Below are 12,918 nucleotides of genomic sequence, written 5' to 3'. Positions count from 1 at the left end.
AAACCAGGTCGACCTTGCAGCCCAGCAGGCCCCCACCACGGCCCCCCGTGTGCTTCCCGACCTCATTCACGCAGCCCTCCTCTGCACCGCCGTTCCCTTCTGGAAAGTTCTTCCCTAGACCTGCACAACTTCCCACCTGCACGTCCCCGCCCCGGGGCCTTTGCACAAAGACCCCCTCATCAGAACAGCCTCCGCAATGGACGGCTCCCTCTAAAACGGTTGAGGACGACCCCTTTCGTTCCCACAACCCGCTGGAGCTCCTGGGTGTAAATTGGAGGTCAGGACAGGGTCAGGTAGAAAACTAGCAGGGCAGCCGAGAAGCCAGGAACAGCAGTGTCCGCGGCTGAGACGAAGTCCCTCTTCTGTCTCGGGCAAGCCCCCGAATCTGGCTGGACACTGGCCGCCCTGATCAGACCCACCCTGATTCCCACCGTCAGAAGCACCACAGACACCAGGGGACATAACATGGCACAGATTCGTCCTCTCCCAGCTCTGGGGGGCCAGACGCTGGAAATCCAGGTGTCTCAGGGCCGTGCTCCCCCCAGAGGCTCCAGGGAGGGTCCCTCCTGCCTTTCAGCTTCTGGGGGCTCCAGGCGACCTGGGCTTGCAGCCGCGTCCCCCCAGCCTGCGCCTCCATCGTCACAAGGCCGTCTCCTCCCTCTGTCCCTTCTCCCCGTGTCTCTAAAGGGGACATTTGTCCCTGGGTTTGGGGCCACGCGGACACTCCAGGACGATGTCGTCTCAAGACCCCTAATCACGCCTGCAAAGGCCCTTTTCCAAGAATCGTGCTCACAGGTTTGGGGACTGGGATGTGGATGCATTGTTTTGGGGGCCCCCAGTCCGCCCACGACACCGTCTGAAGCCGGGACCCCAACAATGGGCTGCCAGCAGGCCCTTCGTGATGGCCAGGCCGGGTCTGGGGAGCCCCCGGCATTCACGGTTAGAGGGCGCCCCGAGTCCCAGAGGAGCCGACCACCCCCCCCACCCCCGCCCGCCAGCTGCCACCTCATCAATGATTCAGGGCGAGCCGAGCCGCCCGCTCACCTTGCCATTGTCTGAGAAGTTTGAAAGCGATACTGTCCCCCTGTCCCCGGAGGAGCGAGGGGGGCGTGCGGGGTGGCCTGGTGCGGGTCCTGCTGCTGGGCCTCGTTCCTCTTCTCGGATCTGATGGCAATGGAGGATGGTGCCTCAGTTTACCCCTCTCCCTCACCACCCCCCCGCCGTCTCCCTGTGGGCCCCCCCACGTTTCAGCGTTTCAGTTGGAGATGCCTGAATAGTTTTGGAATAATTTATTCTCCTGTTTGTTAACTCGTTGCCCTGATTACAAAAGCGATGGGGGTGTGGGCCTGAGCGAGTCGCTCCACACCCCCCTCCCCGCCTCTGACCCGTTTTCCAGATTTCTGTTGGACTGAGCTGGGGGCGGCGGATGGAGAAGGCCGTCCCCTCCCCGGGCTGCGTGGCCCCGGGCCTCCTGGGACTCAGGGCCGAACCGAATGGCCTGAGAATATTCGAGTCAGAACTGCCTCCCGCCCGCTGTGGCCGCCTGCTGTGGCCGGCTGACCCCCCAGCCCCCAGGGCGACCCCGTCCCTGCCAGATGGGGGGGGGAGGTCCCCAGGGTCCAGCCCCCGAATTGTCCTGTCACCTCTCAAGGGTCCTCTCGCCCCAGACGCCCATCCCCGCTCAGCTCCCCTCCCCAGGCCCTGGGGCAGCACGTGGTCTTATCTGTCCAGACCCTGGCAGGAGCCCACCCTGCTCTCGAGGTCCCCCCCAGGGCCACCCCACCCCCAGCCCAGGCAGATCCCCCATCCTGCCCGCAGTGTGGGAGCTGGGCCCCTCCCTCCACGCCTTCCTGTTTAACCCTTTCATTCTGAGTAGGAAATACTATCATTTCCTTTTCCAAGACCAGAGAGGTTGAGTGAGCGTTCTGGCCCCAGCTTGACCCAGCGGCTCTGCCTCTGTGGGTGTGTGTGTGTGTGCACGCGCGCACGTGAGTCCCAGTGAGGGCGGACGTGTGGACCGGCAGCACAGAGCTGCCGCCTGACCCAGCAACTCCAATCCCGGCTCCGTGTCCCAGAGAACTGAAAACACGCACGGACGCGTGTCCACTGCGGCATGACTCACGACAGCCAAAGCTGGACACGTGTCCACCCACACATGTGTCCATCCACACACGTGTCCATCCACACGCCAGAGCACGACGCAGCCGTGACGAGGAGCGAGGCCCTGACACGGCTGCACGTGGACGGACCTGCACACACGACGCTCAGGGAGAGACGCAGACACAGAAGGACACACGGCGTGTGACCCCATTGACGTGAAACGTCCAGAACAGGCCGATCCCCAGACAGAGAGCGGGCTCGTGGGGGCCAGGGGCTGGTGGGGGGTGACCACCGATGTCAGGCATTTCTTTCCCGGTGGTGAAATGTTCTAAAATTGATCGTAGTGATGTTTGCACAACGCCCTGAATGTACTGAAAAGCACTGAGTTGTACCGTCTACACGGCGAGCTGCATGGCATGTGAATTACATTTAATAAAGCTGTTTTGAAGAAATCGCTGAGACGAAGGGTGGAAATGCCAAGCACAGGCGAGGACGGGGCGGGCGGAACTGGAGACGCCCCTGGTGGCAGGGACGGTCCGGCCGCCTTGGAATCCACTCAGCAGCTTCTCGTGAACTTGCCCGTTTACCTCGTCTGAGCCCAGGGGCTCGAGCTCCCACGTGTTTACCCACGAGAAACGTGGGGAAAACAGTCAACAAGAGCCTTGACAGAAATCTCCACAGCAGCTTTTTTGGAAAAAAAACCTAACAGACAAACCCTGGAAAGAACCGAGGTGCTTGCCAACCACAGAACAGAGACATCGTTTGTGGTGAGGTCACACAGTGGAATACTACGCAGCAAAGAAAAAGAACAGCTGCTCGCAGCAACGGGAAAGAAGCCGACACATGAACAGACGCTGTGGGATTCCAGGTGAATGAGGCTCTCGATGGGGCAAAACCAACGGATGGCGCTGGAACCCGGGCCGGGGCACTCTGGCGAGTCAGTGGCCAAGAAGGGTGGAGGGGACCGCTGGGGACCTGGGGACGTTCTCTCGATCTGAGGACTCACGGCACGTTCCGTTTGCAAACTGCTGCATAATTGGGACACCTCCACGGACGCGGAATTAGCACTGACCACCCCGCTCCTGCGGGAAATACAGGGTCAGGGTCCCACGAGCCTGCGGTCACCATATTTCCATCCGCCCGTCAATCCGTCGTCTGTGTCATGTGCGTTCCCGCGTAAGACATCTCGTTTCCTGTATATTGTCCATCCGCGAGCCACGAACCCACGGCCAGCGGCGCTTAACTCACACCTGACGGATGCCGTGTCCGCACGCATCTCCTCCGCACCCCGGCCGGCACCTCAGCGCGACCCCGGGGGCCACTTACACGGCGGAATCACCCACAAAAAGCGCCAGATGAAAACACGCGGCACCGAATAAGCCGTGAAAAGGACCCTGGTGTCCACGCCGAGCGGCTTCAGAAGGCGACGTCGCCTGGTTCTGCCACGGGCGCCTCGGGCGGCTCCTCTCCGCTGGAATGACCCCGAGAGCGACAGAGCATCCGCTTAGGATGCGTTTTGCAAGTGTATAAACACGCTTCACAAATACATTTGCAAATAGATACAAACTGACTTCAACGGGCGGTGGAATCGCAAACACAGGGGCTGCGAATAACCAGAATCTGCTGCCGTTCGGATCTGCAATAAAGGGGTCGCTGGCCGCCTGATGGTTTCAAGGAAACAAAAGGCCTGATTCTCGGGGCTGGCGGCCACCCCACCCCAAGGCCCCGGGATCGTTTCGTGGCCACGGGAAGTCCCATCGGCCGGGCCGGAGCAGACGGCAGCTTCTCTGCGCTCCCTTTTGCTGGGCTTCCTCCCAGGAGCCAGACGTCCGCCTCCTCTGATCCAAGGCCCCTGGCGGTTTCTCCGGCCCCGCGTGCGTGGGCGGCTGTGGCCGGCGGCCGACACAGAGCTGAGGTCCGGCCACACCGCAGGTCATCTCGCTGCTGTTGGACGTGAGTGTTGGGGCGACGGGACAGAGGACGGAGCGGGGGCCGGAGGGGGGACCCAGGAGAGCTGCCTGGAGGAGGCGTGTCTGTGGGGTCCCAAAGGGGTGAGCGGAGGGGACGGCAGCCTGGGGCCGTGGAGGGTCTTGGAGGCGTGGCCGGGCTGGACAAGCCACGCGGTGGGGCCACCCTCTGTCGCAGCCGAGGGAACGTCCCGGGGGGCACAGGGCACTGGAGCTGCCCATCGAGGGGATGGGTGTCCGGCCCGGCTCAGGGTGGGCCTGGAAAAAGCAGAGCAGCCCTGGGCGCCAACGGGGTCGCATGCGTTTGTGGGGAAAGTGGAGGAAATGAAGAGAACGGTGAACCCCGGAGTCAGGACCCCCCCCACTCCTGGGAGTCGGGGGGCGAGACTCTGGCCACTCACCTCTGACTTCTCGGTCTGCGCGCTTGGTCCCCTTCTGCTCCGCGTGCGCGTGTCTGAAGTATTTAAAACAGGCAACAAAGGAATGAATTTTGTAACAGGTTTTAGGGAGAAATGATTTGTGTATCACAATTCAGCAGCTTATATTGTGCAATTGGATGGTTTCCAGTAACAACGTTGTGCAAACATCTCCCTAATTCCGGAACATTCCGTCACCCCAAAAAGCAGCCCCGTCCCCATCAGCATCACCCCCACCCCCTCCCCAGCCCCTGGCCCCCACGAGCCCGCTCTCTGTCTGTGGATCGGCCTGTTCTGGACGTTTCACGTCAATGGGGTCACACGCCGTGTGTCCTTCTGTGTCTGCTTCTCTCCCTGAGCGTCGTGTGTGCAGGTCCGTCCACGTGCAGCCGTGTCAGGGCCTCGCTCCTCTTCACGGCTGCGTAATATTCCAGCGTGCGGGGGGACACGTGTGTGGATCCGTCGCCCGTCCATGGACGCTCGGTTGTGTCCACGTTTCGGCTGCTGTGAACACGTGTGTGCGGGTTTCGTGTGCACGTGGCTTCTGTTGCTCCTGGACAAACGCCGTCACTAGTTTCCCGCGGCTGCAGACGCTTCCTCCCTCTCGGTGCCGGAGGCTGGACGTCCGAGGTCCCGGTGTCGGCAGGGCCAGTTCCCACTGAGCCCCGTCTCCCCCGCGTGTGGACGGCCGGCCCCCGTGTCCTCAGTGTGTGTCCTCGTCCTCGTCTCCCGTCTGTAAGGACGCCCGCCGTACGGGACTCCGTCCCCCCGAGGCCCTCGGTGCAGCAGGTCACCTCCGGAAAACCCGTTTCCAGGAAGGTCCCCTCAGGGGTCCTGGGGGTCAGTGACAGAATCAGCCCACGACGGACACCCAGCCGTGGAGCCGCCCGCCACCCTTTGAGGGGCCCCCGGCCTGTTGTCCGTGGCGGCCGCCCGTTCACGTCCCCACCGGCCTCGTCGAGGGCTCCAATTTCTCCACGTCTCCCCCCGTCTGTCTGTACTGGTGAATTTCCTCAGTTTCCCCTGATGTCCTCGTCTGTCCCGGGACGCCATCGGGACGGTTCCTGTGACGTCCCTCGCATGGGCTCCCGGGGCCATCGGAAGAGGCACTGGGCAGGAGTGGGCAGGACGCCCTCCCTGGGGTCCATCTCCTGTTTTCTCGGGACCCACTGAAGGGCAATAGGTTATCGGGAGGAAGACCTCCGGGGTATGTGCCCTGCCGTCCACGTGGCTCCTCGCTGCTGGGGGTCCCTGACCTCCTGGGGGGGGCTGCTCGGGCCCCTACGTTGGGGTCCCCCCTCTGCACCGCCCTCGGGAGGGGCTGCCATGTGCAGCCCACGCGGATGGTGGGCCAGGGGTCTTTCTGTCAAGCTGGTGGCGGAGCCTCAGACCCCGGGCCCTAAAGGTCTGTGGTCACGTCAGGACTCGGCCGGGCCCTGGGTGTGCGGGGACGACGGAGACGGACTCGCGACTGAGGGCAGCTGCCCTGGCAGCCACGATGGGCCCAGCAGGAAACACAGGAACGAAAGGTGGGAAGGGAGGGGTCAGGGCCGCTGGGGCCTCGACGGTGGACGAGCGAACCCATTGGTTTGAATCAGGTGCCCACAAGGTGCACCCGTGTCCCGACCCCCGACCCCTCTGCCCCGTGATGTGGCACAGCCACAGGCCCAGGACCGGGACGGGGACGCCTTTGGGGTTGTTATTCTGCCGACCACCGAGGGTCTCGTCCCCTTTCTCAAGCTTTGCCGGCTTCTGGGGCCGGCGGGGCAGACGGCTGCGTCAGGCCGGGACCGCTGCCCGGAGACAGGACGCGGCCGGCTGCCTCCACGCCGTGCAAAATTGATGAGGAGGAAGCCGTCCCGACCTGGACGGGGAACGTGAGCCGGGCCGAAAGCGATCCGGCCACCATCTGCTCCCCCGGCGCCCGCCAGCCATGGGGTCACGGGCCGGGGACACCAGCCAGGACGGGGGCGCAGAGACCCCACTCCTCGCTCGCCGGGGAGCAGACCCCCGCACCCGGCCTGGTCCACTCAGACCCTCCGTCTTGTCTGGGGACGTCTGTGGTCGTCACACGCGGGAGCTCCCGGCATCCAGTTGGGGGGGGCTGGGAACGCTGCTCACCCCACACAGCGCTCAGGACGCCCCCGGAGACAACCCAGCAGCCCGCGGGGTTAAATTAAAGCCCCCGGGGTCACCTGCAGCTGTGACCCCTGGAGGTCGGGCCTCCGTTTCGGGGGCGACATGGGGTCCTGGTTCTGGAAGGATCCAGGTGCAGAGGGAGGAACGTGCGCCCCAGAGGGCCCAGCGGGGCCAGGACAGAGCGGCCCTCGGGTTTCACAACGGGCGACACGCGAAACCCGAGACGGAGCCGCGAGGGGGAGACGCCGCCGCATCAATAGTTCATGGCGGGAACCGGACACCCCAGCTCACGTCGCGCAGCAGCGGCTCCGGTGGCCTGGGGGTGACGACCAGCACAGGCCCGGCCCCCCACCCCGGGCCGAACACGCGGACAGGCATCTGAGCCGCCCCTCGCGGAGGAGGGCAGACGCGAGGGTGACGGGAGACCATCGCGGCCCCACCCCCACCTGCACCGGCGCAGCAGCCCCCGCATCACAGCGGAAAGTTCTCCGGGCTCCGCGCAGCCGCTCACATCCATGAGTCGGGCCGGGATGTCGTTCCTGCCGCCGTCTTCACGGCCGGACGCGCCTGGCCCGGGCCTCAGAACCGCCGCCCGGCCGCCGACCCTCAGATGGGCAGACGCGGGAGGACCGTGTGGCCCAGCAATTCTCCTCCCGGGTGGAAATGGAGAAAAACCCTGAAAACCTGCGTCCACACGAGAAGCTGTTCACACGCGTCCACAGCAGCGGGATTCACGACGGGCAGAAGGTGGACACGACCCCGGTGCCCATGGACGGACGGCCGTGTCCACCCACACACATGTCCACCCACACGCGTGTCCAACACACACACGTCTGTCCACACACGTGTCTATGCAGACAGACGTAGGCTGCAGGCGTCAGTCTAGACACAGACACTGAATCTGTAACTGGGGTGGTGCCAACAGTTCCCACGTGTTCCTAAAAGTTACTAATCATCTTTGTACGAAATCCACATGGACCCAGAACCAAGGGCGAACCTCGCGGCGCGTTCCACAGGTTCCCGCTGTTCCTCATCCGCGCTCTTTGCTTCCAGACGCTTTCCACGTCTGTCTTCAACCCCGGAATCTGCGGGTGACGCAGTCACTGTCGACTTTTCTCAGGTGGCCTCGTGCTCCCTGCGGTTCCACATCTTCCATCTTTGGGTTTTTTTTTTTTTTTTGCTGAGGAAGACTGGCCCTGAGCTCACATCCGTGCCCATCCTCCTCTACTTTCTATGTGGGACGCCTACCACAGCATGGCTCGATGAGTGGTGCCATGTCCACACCCGGGATCCGAACCAGCAAACCCTGGGCCGCCAAAACAGAACGTGCGAACTTAACCGCTGCGCCACCGGGCCGGCCCCCAAAACCACCTCCGTCTCCCAGGCTCGTGTGGGAAAAGGTTTAAGAGTCGAGTGGAGGGCAGAGGAGAAGCAGCCGCGCGTCTGGGATGCTGTGACGCCAACCAGGTCATTAGGTTTTATTTTCGTAGCTTCAGCCCGTTGCCCGAAGCGAGCGCGCTCCCCACTCAGCAGGTTCTCAGCCCCGTTTCCCCCCGAGTTTACGTCCTGAAACTTCCCGGGTGGCGTCATCATTTCTTCTGAAACGTCACTTTCTAAAAATCGTGATAAAACCCAACACACAACCCACCCTTTCGAGCCCCTTCCCTGTCCAGCTCGGCGGCACCAGCACCTCCCCGGTCTGGGGCGCGCGGCCCACCCGCCCAGACGGACGGACGGACGGAAGCCCCCAGAAGGCCGTCTGGAGCGGGAGGAGGTGCGGCTGCTCGGAGCTGCTCAGGCCCGCGGGGCACAGGCGCCTGCGGGCGTTTCCGGGAGTTTCTGGCGGCCCCAACCCCGCATTCCAGGCGAGCCGGGAGCCCCTCCCCGCCCAGCTGGCCGCGACCCGACCCGCCGACGCCCCGGGCCCAGCAGAGCCGGACAAACGAGAAAACCCCAGAAAGGCCGCGGCGGCCGCTGTTTGTCTTTCCCGGAAGCCCGGCGTCGTTATTCTTTAGAGAAACGCACAGACGGCCCCCCGCCCGCCCCAGGCTCCTCTATCGCCAACAGGCTCTGAATTCCCGGGGCGTCGTCCCCGGCGGAAAGTTCTAGAATGAGGTGGGCGCCCTGCGCAGGCCCCGCCCCTTGTTTGCTGGGCGACTTCCCTTCTCCGAAGATAAACTGGGTCCAACAACGAAAACAGACCCACCGGGACTCGCGCTCTCTCCAAAGCCGGCCTCTGGGCTCCGGAATGTTCTGTGTCATTTCCACGTATTGTGCGAGGTTCCGGTGGGGACGCGGGGACACGGCCGGGCCAAGGCTCCCGCCAGCCTGTGGCCTTCGCGCCGATTTCCCCCTGTGAACCTCTCGTCTCCGGAACCTTCCATGGCGGTTCCTTTCCGACCTGGGCCTGGAAGGATTCCAACCGCGAGGGCCTCCCCCCACCCCGAGACCCCGGAGGCCCCACCCGGAGGGACGGGCACATTCCGTGCGTTCCTGCCTCCTGCCCGGTGTTTGTTTGTTGCTTTTAAATCAGCCGCCCCGGGAGTCCTGTTCCCTCTGGATTCTGCTGGCCGCCAGCCTCCGGGGACTTTGAGCAAGTCCTGGGAGCCAGGGAACATTCCAGCGCCGCCCAGGCCGTCCCCCCGGAGACCCCGCACTGTGGGGGGCGTGCGCCTGAGGGTCTGGCCGGCCTGCGAGACCCCACGGGCGCCCCGGCCCGTCAGAACGTCTACCTTCCCGCTGAGGAGGAAGGGGAGGGGGATTTCTGTGGCCTGCAGGTCAGGCTGGCTCCAGCTGCACATGAGGCCCTGCCCCGGGGGAGGGGAAAGGACGGGGGACCCGGCGACACTGTGAAGAGCTGGGCTTCGCTGGGAGGAAACCGAGGGGGTCAAAGTCCCCCCCGGGTCCTTGCTGGATTCGCCCCCGCAGCCCCTGACCGTTGTCACCCAGAGTCCACATTTCTGTCCCCAGCGTCGGGCACACAGTGGGACCTCGGAGGTGGACAGGCCGGCCCTGTGGACACAGTTTTGTCTGAACGCCTGGCTTTGGTCATTCGGGTGTAGACGGCGGAGCTGTGGGTGCTGGTGGTGCCTTCCGTCCGGTTGGGGAGGACCCGCCCTTTTCTGCAGCTTCGGCCCCGTTTACCTTGTTCCCACCGTGACCAGGATTCTTCCCCCGTGTGGACGGAGCCTGGAGCACGGGGTTGGGACCCGCCCTGTGGCCGGGCTGGGTGCGCGTCAGACCGCAGGGCGCGTGCGCATCGGTGGAGAGCTGGGTGCGCAGGAGGGAGAGCGGGAAACCTGGGCAAGTTCGGGCAGCCCCGCGGTGAGTTACCACGTTGGACTCACGGCTGGAAAAACCTGCCGGGGGTGCTTGGGGCCCCGCTTCCCTGAGTCGGGGCCGCTGTCCCTGAGGAGAGAGGACCAGGCGGCTGTGAGTCCACCTGCGGCCGGCCCGGTGGCTCCTTTCCAGCATTTTCTGCCTGGAGGAGAGGAGGAGCTGGGGGGGAGGCCCGTGCTGGGACTGCAGGCGCACTGGCAGCCTCTTTGGCCCTCTCCTCCAGGCCTCCCTGCAGCTGGGGAAACTGAGGCCCAGGGTCAGTCTCCAAGGTCACTCAGCTCGGAGATGCTGCTTCTCGAAGCGAGATCTGTCCGACCCCGACCTCCAGCCGCCGTCGGGGTCAGACGTGGGCACAACGGGAGCCGGGAGGCCGCTGTCCCCGCCTTCACAGGATCCCTGGTGAGACGGACGGTCTGGGGGACACAGAATTCAGTGAGACCCCCACCCCGGGAGGCCCGGGCTCTGAGGAGGGAAAAGAGGGTGATGTCCACACACGAACCCGCTCACGGATGTTCCCCCGGTTTACTCACAGCTGGTCACACGGGGAGCAGCCGAGATGCGCTGCGGTGGAGGACGGACAAACGGACTGCGGTCCGTCCAGACCACGGAACGTCATTCAGCGAGAAAGAGAAACGAGCCTAACGCCACGGGAAGACGCGGAGGAGCCTTCAACGCACGTGAGGAAGCGAAGGGAGCCGGTCTGAGGAGGTTAGACGTGCGCGATTCCAACCACAGGACCCTCTGGAAATGGAGACACCCGTGGGCCCAGGCGTTGAGGGGGACGAACACCAGGGCCGGCGAGGACGCGGAGAAGGCGAAGCCTGTGCCCGGCTGGTGGGAACGTGCGCTGGGGCGGGCGCCGTGGGAGACAGGGTGGGAGATTCCTCAAAACGTTAAAGATGGGAATACTGTACCGTCTGGCAGGCCCGCTTCTGGGTATTTATCCAGAGAGACAGGATTCAGACAGACACGTGAGCCCCGTGTCCACTGCAGCGCTACTCACGACAGCAGGACGTGGAAACAGCCCAAGTGCCCATCGAGGGGGGATTCAAGCGGATAAAGACGTGGTGGGTGTGTGCACAGCGGAATACTACGCAGCCATGAACAAGACCGAAACCCTCCCATTTCCCGCAACATGGACCGACCTGCAGGGCGTGATGCTCAGTGAAATGAGTTGGACAGAGAAAGACAAATTCCGCCCCGTCTGCCTTACGTGTGGAATCTAAGAACTTGAGCTCATGGGGCCAGAGAGGGGAACGGTGTCACCGGGGCTGCGGACGGGGAGACGGGAGACGCGGTCGCAGGCACGACCTTCCGGTTATAAGAAAACAGTTCTGCGGCCTGCTGCACGGGCTCGAGGCCTGTACCTGGTGCTTGAAACGTGCCGGGAGCAGATCTTCTGTGTTCTCCCCCCGAGAAACAGGCCTCGTTGTGGGGGGCACGTCACAACGTTTACACACGCTGACCATCACGTTCCGCCTCAAATACAGACGGCGTTATCTGTCAGTCACAGCTCGATAAGGCTGGGGAAAAGTGTGGAAAAATAAGAGTGTTTGCTCCCAGAGAGAAGGACGGTGGGAACGAGTCGGAGCAGACGCGTCTTTACACCCTCTGTGTGCGTGAAAATTAACTTGTGCCAAAAATTAGTAAAGGCATGTTTTTAAATTATGCAGAAAAAATTAATTATGCAATTCAATGGTTTCTGGTATAGTCTTTTTTTTTTTTTTTTTTTTTTGCTGAGGAAGACTGGCCCTGAGCTCACATCCGTGCCCATCTTCCTCTACTTTATATGTGGGGCGCCTGCCACAGCATGGCTTGACAAGCAGTGCCATGTCCACACCCGGGATCCGAACCAGTGAACCCCGGGGGACAAGCAGGTGGGGACTCAGTTTCCCGGCTCCCCAGGCGCCTCCCCCTCCTCACGTCCCCTCCTGGCCCCGTCGCAGCCGCCGAGTCAGGGTCTCCCCGTCCATCTCAGGTGGACAGACTGAGGCTGCAAGGACGCCCTGCCCTTTGGGGTCGGGGCCTCCCCGGGGTCAGAGGACGAGAGGCAGGAGGGGTCCAGGCCGACCGGGTCCCCCGGGACTCAGTTCCCCGCAGTCTGAGCGGCTCGGCGTCGATGCCACACGCAGGGGGCACCCGCGTCCCGTCGTTGGCTCCTGGCCGGGTGGCGAGTGACGCTCTGGGATCAGGTGGCCGACGCACCTCTGCAGCCCCCATTCCTTGGCCACAAGTGGATCCGTCAGCTCCCGGAGCCTCAGTTTCCCCGCTCTGTCGTCACACGGGTCAGGCCATCACCGACCGCCACACGCCATCTCGCGTGGATTTGACGCCCCGGCCTCCTCCGGGTTCTGACGCGGCTTCCCCTCCCCTCCCCGCTCCTTCCTCGCACAGCCTCCTGCCTCGGTTTCCCCCCGGTGCGCATCTTGTTTATCCGTCCGCGAGTGACGGACGCTTTCCACCTTTGGGCGCCGTGACGCGTGCTGCTGTGGACGCTCGGGCACGGGGTTTGGGTCGGACACATATTTTCATTTCTTTGGGGCATAAACCCCGCGGGTAGAATTTCGAGCCCTCGGATAGTTAGCGCCCAGAACGGCCAGCCCTGCCCGCCCGCGGTGGACGTCCCGCGATGTCACTGCCCCCCGTGTGAGCGGACGAGCCATCGCGGCCGCCGCCCCGCGTAGACCAGACGTAAACAGCGGCCGCCCCGTCCCCGGCCTCTTCCCTTCGACTTGGCAGGAAACGAGGTTTTGTAAGTCGAAATTGAGGATTTTGTGCCAAATCTGCAGATCTGCCCAGAAACACCCTGAGTGGGGCCGGGGGCCGTGTCTTCCGGAAACATCCATCCCCGGCTTCCACTCACGTCAGGGGCAGGGCTGCTGCCTCAGGTGACCCAGGACGAGTCAGGGGGCCTCTGGGAACCTCGGTCTCTTTATCTGTGTGCGACGCCAGTCCTG

The 12,918-nt window shown here is 63.6% G+C and overlaps 2 long non-coding RNA genes across 2 annotated transcripts; both read right to left on the bottom strand.

Annotated features, from left to right (window-relative positions):
• Positions 1 to 2,508: 2,508 nt before the first annotated feature.
• On the bottom strand, positions 2,509 to 9,025 carry LOC138924924 (uncharacterized). Its single transcript, XR_011440294.1, has 3 exons — positions 8,829 to 9,025; positions 4,469 to 4,521; positions 2,509 to 4,325 (listed from the first exon to the last, which is right to left on the bottom strand). It is a non-coding gene; the product is annotated as an uncharacterized lncRNA (long non-coding RNA).
• LOC138924925 (uncharacterized) lies at positions 6,742 to 8,611 on the bottom strand. The gene is made up of 2 exons (XR_011440295.1): positions 8,271 to 8,611; positions 6,742 to 7,928 (listed from the first exon to the last, which is right to left on the bottom strand). It is a non-coding gene; the product is annotated as an uncharacterized lncRNA (long non-coding RNA).
• Positions 9,026 to 12,918: the final 3,893 nt, after the last annotated feature.

Source organism: Equus caballus, chromosome 7 (genome assembly GCF_041296265.1).
Source record: "Equus caballus isolate H_3958 breed thoroughbred chromosome 7, TB-T2T, whole genome shotgun sequence".
Lineage (NCBI taxonomy): Eukaryota > Metazoa > Chordata > Mammalia > Perissodactyla > Equidae > Equus > Equus caballus.
This window is presented reverse-complemented; position numbering and strand designations above follow the sequence as displayed.